Source organism: Mustela erminea, chromosome 2, assembly GCF_009829155.1.
Source record: "Mustela erminea isolate mMusErm1 chromosome 2, mMusErm1.Pri, whole genome shotgun sequence".
NCBI lineage: Eukaryota > Metazoa > Chordata > Mammalia > Carnivora > Mustelidae > Mustela > Mustela erminea.
In genome coordinates this window covers 79,208,147-79,221,814 of record NC_045615.1, presented here as the reverse complement: position 1 = coordinate 79,221,814, position 13,668 = coordinate 79,208,147, and positions in this window count along the sequence as shown.

Below are 13,668 nucleotides of genomic sequence, written 5' to 3'. Positions count from 1 at the left end.
CAAAGAGAAAATCCTGAAAGCAGCCCGGGAAAAGAAGTCTGTAACATTCAAGGGTAAAAATATTAGATTGGCAGCAGACTTATCCACAGAGACCTGGCAGGCCAGGAAGAGCTGGCATGATATTTTCAGAGCACTAAACGAGAAAAACATGCAGCCAAGAATACTATATCCAGCTAGGCTATCATTGAAAATAGAAGGAGAAATTAAAAGCTTCCAGGACAAACAAAAACTGAAAGAATTTGCAAACACCAAACTAGCTCTACAGGAAATATTGAAAGGGGTCCTCTAAGCAAAGAGAGAGTCTGTAAGTGGTAGATCAGAAAGGTACAGAGACAATATACAGTAATAGTCACCTTACAGCAACAAAATGGCACTAAATTCATATCTCTTAATAGTCACCCTGAATGTTAGTGGGCTAAAGCCCCAATCAAAAGACACAGGGTATCAGAATGGATAAAAAAACAAAACCCATCTATATGTTGCCGACAAGAAACTTATTTTAAGCCCGAAGACACCTCCAGATTTAAAGTGAGGGGGTGGAAAAGAATTTACCGTGCTAATGGACATCAGAAGAAATCAGGAATGGCAATCCTTATATCAGATCAATTACATTTTAAGCCAAAGACTATAATAAAAGATGAGGAAGGACACTATATCATACTCAAAAGGTCTGTCCAACAAGAAGATCTAACAGTTTTAAATGTCTATGCCCCCAACGTGGGAGCAGCCAACCCCATAAACCAATTAATAACAAAATCAAAGAAACACATCAACAATAATACAATAATAGTAGGGGACATTAACACTCCCCTCACTGAAATGGACAGATCAACCAAGCAAAAGATCAACAAGGAAATAAAGGCCTTAAATGACACACTGGACCAGATGGACATCACAGATATATTCAGAACATTTCATCTCAAAGCAACAGAATACACATTCTTCTCTAGTGCACATGGAACATTCTCCAGAATAGATCACATCCTTGGTCCTAAATCAGGACTCAACCGGTATCAAAAGATTGGGATCATTATCTGCATATTTTCCAACCACAACGCTTTGAAGCTAGAACTCAATCATAAGAGGAAATTTGGAAAGAACCCAAATACATGGAGACTAAACAGCCTCCTTCTAAAGCATGAATGGGTCAAACAGAAAATTAAAGAAAAATCGAAAAATTTCATGGAAACAAATGATAATGAAAACACAACGGTTCAAAATCTGTGGGACACAGCAAAGGCAGTCCTGAGAGGAAAATATATAGTGAAACAAGCCTTTCTCAAGAAACAAGAAAGGTCTCAAGCACGCAACGTAACCCTACACTTAAAGGAGCTGGAGAAAGAACAACAAAGAAAGCCTAAACCCAGCAGCAGGAGAAGAGAAATCATAAACATCAGAGCAGAAATCAATGAAATAGAAACTAAAAAAAAAAAAAACCCCAATAGAAGAAATCAACAAAACTAGGAGATCTAGGAGATGGTGCCTTGAAAAAATTAGTAAGATTGATAAACCTCTGGCCAGACTTATCAAAAAGAAAAGAGAAAGAACCCAAATAAATAAAATCATGAATGAAAGAGGAGAGATCACAACTAACACCAAAGAAATACAAACAATTATAAAACATACCATGAGCAACTCTAACCCAACAAATTTGACAATCTGGAAGAAATGGATGCATTCCTAGAAACATATAAACTACCACAACTGAACCAGGAAGAACTGAACCAGGAAGAAATAGAAAGCCTGAACAGACCCATAACCGGTAAGGAGATTGAAGCAGTCATCAAAAATCTCCAAACAAAAGCCCAGGGCCAGATGGCTTCCCGGGGGATTTTTACCAAACATTTAAAGAGGAACTAATTCCTATTCTCCTGAAACTGTTCCAAAAAATAGAAATGGAAGGAAAACTTCCAAACTCATTTTATGAGGCCAGCATCACCTTGCTCCCAAAACCAGACAAGGATCCCATCAAAAAAGAGAGCTATAGACCAAGATCCTTGATGAACACAGATGCGAAAATGCTCACCAAAATACTAGCCAATAGGATTCAACAGTACATTAAAAGGTTCATTCACCACGATCAAGTGGGATTTATTCCAGGGCTGCAAGTTGGTTCAACAACCGCAAATCAATGTGATACAACACATCAATAAAAGAAAGAACAAGAACCATATGATACTCTCAATAGATGCTGAAAAAGCATTTGACAAAGTACAGCATCCCTTCCTGATCAAAACTCTTCAAAGTTTAGGGATAGAGGGCACATACCTCAATATCATCAAAGCCATCTATGAAAAACCCACCGCAAATATCATTCTCAATGGAGAAAAACTGAAACCTTTTCCACTAAGGTCAGGAACACGGCAGGGATGTCCATTATCACCACTGCTATTCAATGTAGTACTAGAAGTCCTAGCCTCAGCAATCAAACAACAAAAGGAAATTAAAGGCATCCAAATCAACAAAGAAGAAGTCAAACTATCACTCTTCGCAGATAATATTATACTATATGTGGAAAACCTAAAAGACTCCACTCCAAGACTGCTAGAACTTGTACAGGAATTCAGTAAAGTGTCAGGATATAAAATCAATGCACAGAAATCAGTTGCACTCCCATACACCAACAACAAGACAGAAGAAAGAGATATTAAGGAGTCAATCCCATTTACAATTGCACGCCAAACCATAAGATACCTAGGAATAAACCTAACCAAAGAAGCAGACAATCTATACTCAGAAAACTATAAAGTACTCATGAAAGAAATTGAGGAAGACACAAAGAAATGGAATAATATTCCATGCTCCTGGATTGGAAGAATAAATATTGTGAAAATGTCTATGCTACCTAAAACAATCTACACATTTAATACAATTCCTATCAAAGTACCACCCATCTTTTTCAAAGAAATGGAACAAATAATTCTAAAATTTATATGGAACCAGAAAAGACCTAGAATAGCCAAAGGGATATTGAAAAAGAAAGCCAAAGTTGGTGGCATCACAATTCTGGACTTCAAGCTCTATTACAAAGCTGTCATCATCAAGACAGCATGGTACGGGCACAAAAACAGACACATAGATCAATGGAACAGAATAGAAAGCCCAGAAATAGTCCCTCAATTCTATGGTCAACTAATCTTCGACAAAGCAGGAAAGAACGTCCAATGGAAAAACGACAGCCTCTTCAATAAATGGTGTTGGGAAAATTGGACAGCCACATGCAGAAAAATGAAATTGGACCATTTCCTTACACCACACACGAAAATAGACTCAACATGGATTAAGGACCTCAATGTGAGAAAGGAATCCATCAAAATCCTTGAGGAGAACACAGGCAGCAACCTCTTCGACCTCAACCGCAGCAACATCTTCTTAGGAACATCGCCAAAGGCAAGGGAAGCAAGGGCAAAAATGAACTATTGGGATTTTATCAAGATCAAAAGCTTTTGCACAGCAAAGAAAACAGTGAACAAAACCAAAAGACAACTGACAGAATGGGAGAAGATATTTGCCAACGACATATCAGATAAAGGACTAGTGTCCAAAATCTATAAAGAACTTAGCAAACTCAACACCCAAAGAACAAATAATCCATTCAAGAAATAGGCAGAGGACATGAACAGACATTTCTGCAAAGAAGACATCCAGATGGCCAACAGACACATGAAAAAGTGCTCCATATCACTCGGCATCAGGGAAATACATATCAAAGCCACAATGAGATATCACTTCACACCAGTCAGAATGGCTAAAATCAACAAGTCAGGAAATGACAGATGCTGGTGAGGATGTGGAGAAAGGGGAACCCTCCTACACTGTTGGTGGGAATGCAAGCTGGTGCAACCACTCTGGAAAATAGCATGGAGGTTCCTCAAAATGTTGAAAATAGAATTGCCCTATGACCCAGCAACTGCACTACTGGGTATTTACCCTAAAGATACAAACGTAGTGATCTGAAGGGGCACGTACACCCGAATGTTTATAGCAGCAATGTCCACAATAGCCAAACTATGGAAAGAACCTAGATGTCCATCAACAAATGACTGGATAAAGAAGATGTTGTATATATACACAATAGAATACTCTGCAGCCATCAAAAAAAATGAAATCTTGCCATTCGCGACAACATGGATGGAACTAGAGCATATCATGCTTAGCGAAATAAGTCAAGCGGAGAAAGACAACTATCATATGATCTCCCTGATATGAGGAAGTGGTGATGCAGCAAGGGGGGGTTAAGGCGGTAGGAGAAGAATAAATGAAACAAGATGGGATTGGGAGGGGACAAACCATAAGTGACTCTCAATCTCACAAAACAAACTAAGGGTTGCTGGGGGGAGGGGAGTTGGGAGAAGGTGGGTGAGATTATGGACATTGGGGAGGGTATGTGCTTTGGTGAATGCCGTGAAGTGTAAACCTGGTGATTCACAGACCTGTAGCCCTGGGGATAAAAATATATTATATGTTTATAAAATATAAAAAATTTATAAAAAAGAAATTTAAAAAAAATAAATAATAAATAAATAAATAAATAAGCTACAACCTGAATAGACATCTTCTCAAAGAAGACATATAGATGACCAAAAGATACATGAAAAGATGCTCAGCATCGCTTATTATCAGTGACATGCAAATCAAAACCACCATGAGATGTCACCTCACACATGTCAGAATGGCCAGTATCAGAAAGACAAGAAATAACAGGTATTGGTGAGGATATGGCAAAATGGGAGCACTTGTACATTATTGGCAAGAATGCAAACTGATACAGCCACTGTGGAAAACAGCATATGGAAGTTCCTCAAAAAATTAAAAATTGAATACCATATGATTCAGTAATTCCAGTACTAGGTATTTACTCAAAAAAAATGAAAATGCTAATTCAAAAAGATATTGTCATCCCTATGTTTGCTGCAGCATAATTCATAAGAGCCAAGATATAGAAGCAACCCAAGCTTTCATTGATAGAGGAATAGATAAAGAAAATGTGTCGTGTGTGTATATACATATATATACACACACACCCCATGGACTATTATTCAGACATAAAAATGAATGAGATTTTGCCATTTGTGACAACATGGATGGAACTAGAGGGTACTGGACTAAGTGAAACTAGTCAGACAACAAAAGATAAATACCTTATGATTTCACTTACATGTGGAAGCTAAAAAAAAATGAAACAAATAAACAAACAAACAGACTCATAAATACATGAAACAAACTGGTTGTCCCCAGAGAGGAGGGAGGAGGGAAACAAATAAAGGGAACTGAGGGTACAAACTTCCAACAAATAAGTCACTGAGATGAAAAGTATAGCATAGGAAACATAGTCAATAACATTGTAATAAGATGATATGGTAACAGATGGTGACTACATAGATCGTAGTGAGCACTGAGTAATCTGTAGAATCATTGGATCAATATGTAGTACACCTAAAGTTAATAAAACATTGTATGTCAATTATACTTCAACAATAAAATAAAAAGTAATAAAATAATAAAAAATAATAAAATTAAAAGCTATGATTTTCTATATTCATGTAATTTATAATTTCTACATTTATAATACTACCATGAATGTTGATCACAGTAGTAATATTAAAATTGATTTGCAAAATTAAATTCAATTCCTTGATAAAACAGAGGAAACAATGATAAAGAATACAATCCATGGGGGCGCCTGGGTGGCTCGGTGGGTTAAAGCCTCTGCCTTCAGCTCAAGTCATAATCCCAGGGTCCTGGGATCAAGCCCCGTATCCAGCTCTCTGCTCAGCAGCGAGCCTGCTTCCCCCTTTCTCTCTCTCTGCCTGCCTCTCTGCTTACCTGTGATCTCTCTCTGTCAAAAAAATAAATAAAATCTTTTAAAAAACACAAAAAACTGTATGTATTTAAAAAAAAAAGAATACAATCCATGATGAGATTAAAATGATCTTTATGCAGAGAATGGTTATATTAAAATTCATAATACACAGACTATAGGAAATGCAAAGAATAGTAGACTAAAACATAGTAAGAGACTTAATATCACAATATTAGTCCATGGAAAATCAATTTAGACAAAAAAACAATTCAGAATGTTACATTTTAATTACATAATTGATGAGTATGAACATAAAAGATATGTAGGACTTACTATCCTAATAAAAATGATGAACCTGCTTTCCAAGAATTCATGAGATATTAATGAAATTCTGAACATAAATCAAACAAAAAGAAACTAGAAATAGCACCACACATATTATCTGACTGACCTTCAGTGATATTAAACTACAAACAAAGAGGAAGCAAAGGAGAGAAGGACAAGAAGAGGAAGAAAATCAATCTTTGGTTCAACATCTGCAAATCAATCAATGTGATATAATACATTAATTTAAAAAAGAACAAGAACCATATCATACTCTCAATAGATGCTGAAAAAGCACTTGATAAAGTACAGGATCCTTTCTTGATCAAAACTCTTCAAAGTGTAGGGGTAGAGGGTACATTCCTCAATATCATTAAAGCCATCTATGAAAAGCCCACAGCGAATATCATTCTCAATGGGGAAAAACTAAGAGCTTTTCCCCTAAGGTCAGGAACACGGCAGGGATGTCCACTATCACCACTGCTATTCAACATAGTACTAGAATCCCTAGCCTCAGCAATCAGAAAATACAAAGAAATTAAAGGCATCCAAATCAGCAAAGAAGAAATCAAACTCTCACTCTTTGCAGATGATATGATACTTTATGTGGAAAACCCAAAGACTCCACTCCAAAACTGCTAGAACATGTTCAGGAATTCAGTAAACTGTAAGGATATAAAATCAACACACAGAAATCAGTTGCATTTCTATACATCAACAACAAGACAGAAGAAAGAGAAATTACGGAATTGATCCCATTTACAGTTGCACCTAAAACCACAAGATACCTAGGAATAAACCTAACCAAAGAGGCAAAGAATCTATACTCAGAAAACTATAAAGTACTCATGAAAGAAAGTGAGGAAGATGCAAAGAAATGGAAAAACGTTCCATGCTCATGGATTGGAAGAACAAATGTTGTGAAAATGTCTATGCTACATAAAGAAATCCACACATTTAATGCAATCCTTATCAAAATACCATCCATTTTTTCCAAAGAAATGGAACACATAATCCCAAAATTTATATGGAACCAGAAAAGACCCTGAATAGTCAGAGGAATGTTGAAAAAGAAAACCACGGTTGATGGCATCACAATTCCAGATATCAAGCTCTATTGCAAAGTGGTCCTCATCAAGACAGTATGTTACTGGCAAAAAACAGACACATAGATCAATGGAACAGAATAGAGAGCCCAGAAATAGACCCTCAACTCTATGGTCAACTAATCTTCGACAAAGCAGGAAAGAATGTCCAATGGAAAAAAGACAATCTCTTCAACAAATGGTATTGGGAAAATTAGACAGCCACACACCGAAGAATCAAACTGACCATTTCCTTACACCACACCAAAATAGACTCAAAATGAAGGAAAGACCTCAATGTGAGATAGGAATCCATCAAAATCCTTGAGGAGAACATAGGCAGCAACCTCTTCAACCTCAGCTGCAGCAACTTCTTCCTAGAAACATGGCCAAAGGCAAGGGAAGCAAGGGCAAAAATGAACTATTGGGACCTCATCAAGTTCAAAAGCTTTTGCACAGCAAAGGAAATAGTCAACAAAACAAAAAGACAACTAAAAGAGGGGGAGTAAATATTTGCAAATGATATATCAGATAAAGGACTAGCATCTAAAATCTATAAAGAATTTATCAAACTCAACACCCAAAGAACAAATAATCCAATCAAGAAATGGCAGAAGACATGAACAAACATTTCTGTAAAGAAGACAACCAGATGGCCAACAGACACATGAAAAAATGCTCAATGTCACTTGGCATCAGGGAAATACAAATCAAAACCACAATGAGATATCACCTCACACCAGTCAGAATAGCTAAAATTAACAAATCAGGAAACGACAGATGTTGGTGAGGATGTGGAGAAAGGGGAACCCTCCTATACTGTTGGTAGGAATGCAAGCTGGTGCAGCCACTCTGGAAAACAGAACGGAGGTTCCTCAAAATGTTGAAAATAGAGCTACCCTATGACCCAGCAATCAGACTACTGGGTATTTACCCTAAAGATACAAATGTAGTGATCCGAAGGTGCATGTGCACCCAAATGTTTATAGCAGCAATTTTTACAATAGACAAACTATGGATAGAACCTAGATGTTCATCCACAGATAAATGGATAAAAGAGATGTGGTATATATATACAATGGAATACTATGCACCATCAAAAGAAATGAAATCTTGCCATTTGCAATGATGTGGAGGGAACTGGAGGATATTATGTTGAGTGGAATAAGTCGATCAGAGAAAGACAATTATCATATGATCTCCCAGGTATGAGGAATTTGAGAGGCAGAGTTGGGGGGTTTGGGGGGTAGGGAAGGAAAAAATGAAACAAGATGGGCTCAGGAGGGAGACAAACCATAAGAGACTCTTAATCTCACAAAACAAACTGAGGATTGCTGGGGGGCAGGAGAAGTATAGAGAGGGTAGTGGTTGGGTTATGAACATGGGGGAGAGTATGTGATATGGTAAGTGCTGTGAAATGTATAAGCATAACGATTCACAGATCTGTACCCCTAGGACAAATAATACATTATATGTTAATAAAAATAAATAAATTTTTAAAAAGAAAAAAAGGAAAGTCAATCTCATGAAAATTAAGAAATTTACTTTTAATCAACACTTGCATCAAATAGAAAATCAAAACCAAAATTTCAAAATATCTGCAAAATGATAATGAAATATATTATATATTTAAAAAATATGGGCCAAACTAAATAGCTAAATCTAAAATCATAAACACATTATTAAATAAGAAATAATGAAAATAAATCAAGCATTCAAGTCAATATTTAGAAAAAGAACAACAAAATAAAATTAAGGAAGTGTAAAAAGGAAGAAAAATATTATGCACTAGAAAAATTAAATTAAGGGACCCTGAGTGGTTCAGTCAGTTAAGTGTCTGCCTTCAGCTCAGGTCATAATCCCAGGGTCCTGGGGTCAAGCCCCACAACGGGCTTGATCACTGGGGAGCCCAGCTTCTCCCTTTCCCTGTCCCTCTGCCCCTCTTCATGTGTTTTCTCTCTCTCTCTCTCACCTTCTCTTTCTCTCTCTCTTCCTCACTCTGTCTCTCAAATAAATAAATAAAATCTTTTAAAATATCTTTTAAAAAAGAAAATTATTTAATGACACTAGAATACCAAAATAAAATAAATAAGAGTATTAGTGATAAATAAATTCAAGAAGTGATTCTTTGAAATAATTAATGAAATAAACCATTAGCTGGCCCAACTTAGGGGAAAAAAGTTAACAAAATTACAAATAAGGAAAATCAGCCACAAATACAGAAGAATTTAAAGTGATCATAAACAACTCAGATGAATATATTCAACTCAGATGAATAAGTTGATCTATCCTTTTTGGAATTGGTCTAAAACACTTCTTACATATTGCATTTCTTTATGGTGTCCACATTATCAATATCAAAAAAAAAGTTATAGCAAAGCAAAAGAGTTTTAACATCCATCAAGAAAACCTTCAAGATCATTTAAATAAAACTTGTGTTTTTTTTTTGATTACTGCTGTTGTCAGTGACAACTTTTTTTTTTCTCAAGCTTCTCTCACTGTTTACCTCATGGTCGTAACAACCACTGGGCTACATTTCTTAAGTGATTTTATTCTAAATATAGAATTCTCTAGTAGGGACTGAATCTTAGCATCGGCAGAAAATGATATGCTAAGTATATTCTCATGCCTCAACCATCCCCAAAACTACTAGTACAAGAAATTCCACCAATTTAGGCTAATTAAAGCTAAAAAGTGTCGTGTGTGCTTTAAATGTCCGTCAATTTCCAGGTAATTACATGTGAAGGCAGGAATCCATGAGGGTCCCTTTTTTTAGAATTAAATTCAGATGGGAAGTGAAGGAGTCAGGGGATGTTTGCAGATAATTAGTTCCATTCCTATCTTTCTTGGCTGTTTATTGACAGTAAAAGATACATTTTTTTAAAGATACAGAAAGATGTTTTTCTGTTACTCATCTCCATTCCATTTTGCCAGCTGGGTCAATTTTATCATAAGTTTATAAGGAACTGAGATTTCAAACAGAAGAAAGCAAATGCAACCTAAAATATCAGAATGAACTCAGACATTTGTAGAATGCTTTATAGCTCCCATAGTGCTTTCACAGATATCATCTCATTTCATTCTCATACTAGTTCCTGAGGTAAGATCTTCATCACAAAATAAGAAATTGAAGATTAGAGACTGAACGGAATCAGAATACGCCACCTCACTCAGTCATCAGGATTATTTTGAGCTGAAGACCATTAAGAAACAGCAGACACAGGAGAAACCCTCCGCCCTCCCCCTTTCTTTGTAAAAGCAAAGCATAAATTTGCATTCCTGAAAGTATCTTCCTTCCCTTCTCCCATACCTCGAAGAGAATGGCTCTTAATCACCAGAGATGGCTTTTATCACTGGAGAAAGCACCCTGAGTCTGCATAACAAATCTTACTAAAATAACCTTTGTCTTCCATTAGTTTCCCTCATATATTTACCTTCCCATAATTGACCACCTCTAGAAGCCCAAATCCCTTCTCCTTTGTCTTATCACTTTGTCACAATTTATAGCCCTTTGTTTAATGGCCTATAAGCTCTCAAACTTAACTACTTCTTCCAGCTTCCATTCCTTTTCTGTGAAGTTCCAGTGAGCATGCAAAATAAATCTTTTCTTCTATTAACCTGTCAGTTTAATTCACAAGCCCTTGTCACTAAACTTAACAGGATAGAGAAAAAAATTTTTCCTCCTCTGCAAGACTAAAACACCTGCTATAAAACTGTACCTTGATCAGACTCAAGCAAATATACTGTACACAAAATTACTTTCTCCTCACATACCTATAGCAGACATCACTAATTCATCAAGGTGTTCTTTCTTGCTGAGAACAAACATTCCAGCATCCTTCTCAACACAATCTTTCATGAAACAACTTTGCTATACCTGTGCTACAACTTCCTAACAATATGCACAGTATATTGGTAGTTTTCACCCTTTGCTCCAGGAAGAACCCTGCCCAACAACAGAAAAGTATCTCTGAATCTCTTATTCTGAGACTCTATCCATATCACTTTATTCTGAAGAATTTGGGGGATTCTTTTTAGGTACTTCTTCAAAATCTGGTGATACCTTCCACAGTCTTTTACCCAGAATCTGTAATAAAACCTTTTCCATAGGACTGGCATGAGGCAAACATCTGAGCTGCTTCTCTTTGAAAAATCACCCTTTTTCTTGGCCGACCATTCTCAGTGTTAGCCAGAGTACATTCTCTTGCTTTCTGGAGAAGCTAATGTGGTCCAATAAAGAACCCTCTTAGACAGAATTCTCTCTTGAGGACGTATCAATTTGCACACATAATATGCATGTTAAGGTATACTAGTTAACCAGTCTCAGTGTCTACCTCTTTGTTGTCATACCAATTTCCTCAGAGCAGAAAAATATAAGAACTGAGGGGAAAAAAAAAAAGTGAATCAGAACTAGAAACTACTAAATAGTCTCTTACTATAAAAATCGTTTTATCTTTACATGCACTACATCAAAAGGTCAAATTAAGTTCACATAACTTTTCCAATAATTTTTTCTATGTTCTGATTACAGCTTTTATCCAATACAGCTTTTATCCAATGAGTCCAAATAAAGTCGGCCATTCACATTGCCTAATTTTCTTCAGCATCAATATTACATGGGGTGAACACAAAATTTGAAAAAATGAGGCAATTGATTATCATTCTTAATGACCAGCATCTTCCAGAGAACACATACTGAGTTTGCTGCAAGTTCCAGAAAAGGCTTGCATTTTCAATGTTATTGAAATAGAGGGGGAAAAATGATACAGTAAAAGAGAGCAAATCACCACTCTTTTCTCCCCTTCAAAAGTATCTATCTAGGGAATGACTGGATGGCTCAGTCAGTTAAGCCTCTGACTCGATTTCAGCTCAGCTCATGATCTCAGGCTCAGGATTGCAAGGTTGTGGATCAAGAGCGTGCATCAGGCTCCACTCAGGCTGAGTGAGGAGTCTGCTTTTCTCCCTCAACCACTGCCCTTCCCCCACCACGTTCTCATGTTTGTTTAAATATGCATATGCTTACTCACACACACTCTCTTTCTCTCAAGTAAATAAATAAACTTTTTTTTTTTTTTTTTTTTTTTTTTTAGTATTTAGGGCTTCCTTCACATAGGACCCTATCTCTGATAGTCAGTGATACAGAAAATTTGTGATAAGTTAATGGCTTATAATACCTCTTTGCCATGTAAAATACATGTATTTAAGGGGCACCTGGGTGGCTCAGTTGGTTAAACAATGGACTCTAGATTTCAGCTCAGGTAATGATCTCAGGGTCTTGAAATCAAACCCCATGTCAGGCTAGGGACTCAGCGTTCAGTCTACTGGAGATTCTCTCTCTCCCTCTCCTTCTGTCCCTCCCTACACTCACTCTCTCTAAAATAAATAAAAATAAACCTTTTTTTAAAATAAAAAAATAGAGGTACCTGGGTGGCTCAGTGGGTTAAAGCCTCCGCCTTCAGCTCAGGTCATGATCCTAGGGTCCTGGGATCAAGCCCCACATTGGGCTCTCCGCTTGGCAGGGAACCTGCTTCCCCTTCCTCTCTCTGCCTGTCTCTCTGCCTACTTGTGATCTCTGTCTGTCAAATAAATAAATGAAATCTTTAATAAATAAATAAATAAATTTTTTTTAAAAACCTAAAATGCATGTATTTTAATAGGTCTTCCACCAAAGAAGCAAGTTTTTCAAACACTTAAAGAAAAAATAGGGGCGCCTGGGTGGCTCAGTGGGTTAAGCCGCTGCCTTCGGCTCAGGTTATGATCTCAGGGTCCTGGGATCGAGTCCCGCATCGGGCTCTCTGCTCAGCAGGGAGCCTGCTTCCTCCTCTCTCTCTCTCTCTCTCTACCTGCCTCTCTGCCTACTTGTGATCTCTGTCAAATAAAATTAAAAAAAAAAAATGATTTAAGAAAAAATATAATACTGCAAAACAGTTTCAGCACCCCTAAAATCTTGCCCTATGTGTGAGTCTATCCATTCTAAAATTAGAACCTTGCTAGAGGCTAAAATGTAGAGCAACAATCAAATTCATGAACAATACTTCTGTTTAGCTTTCTGTGATGAAGGATTATTGAAGTCAAAAACAAAGATAAAAATAAGCAGTTAAAGTAGGACTGCAAGTCCACCCATCTCTTCAATTTTCAAAACAATGAGATTTTTATTTCATCTGTGATCACTAAGGGAAACTGGATATTCAGACTTGAAAGTAGAAACACCAAAAATAGGTCTGATAAAATTAGTCTTACTTCACCTTAGGTTGGGTCAATCCTGTGATGCTAGAAAAAATAATAATAATAATACAAAATAGAATACATAAAATAAAATAAAAACATTTAAAGATATCCTTCTTTTCACAAGCTTTTAATCATTTAACATACATAAAGCATTAAAAAAGAGTCATGGTTTAGCTTAGAATGCGTTTGTCACCTGACATCATAGGATTTCTAAAACATTCTATAGGA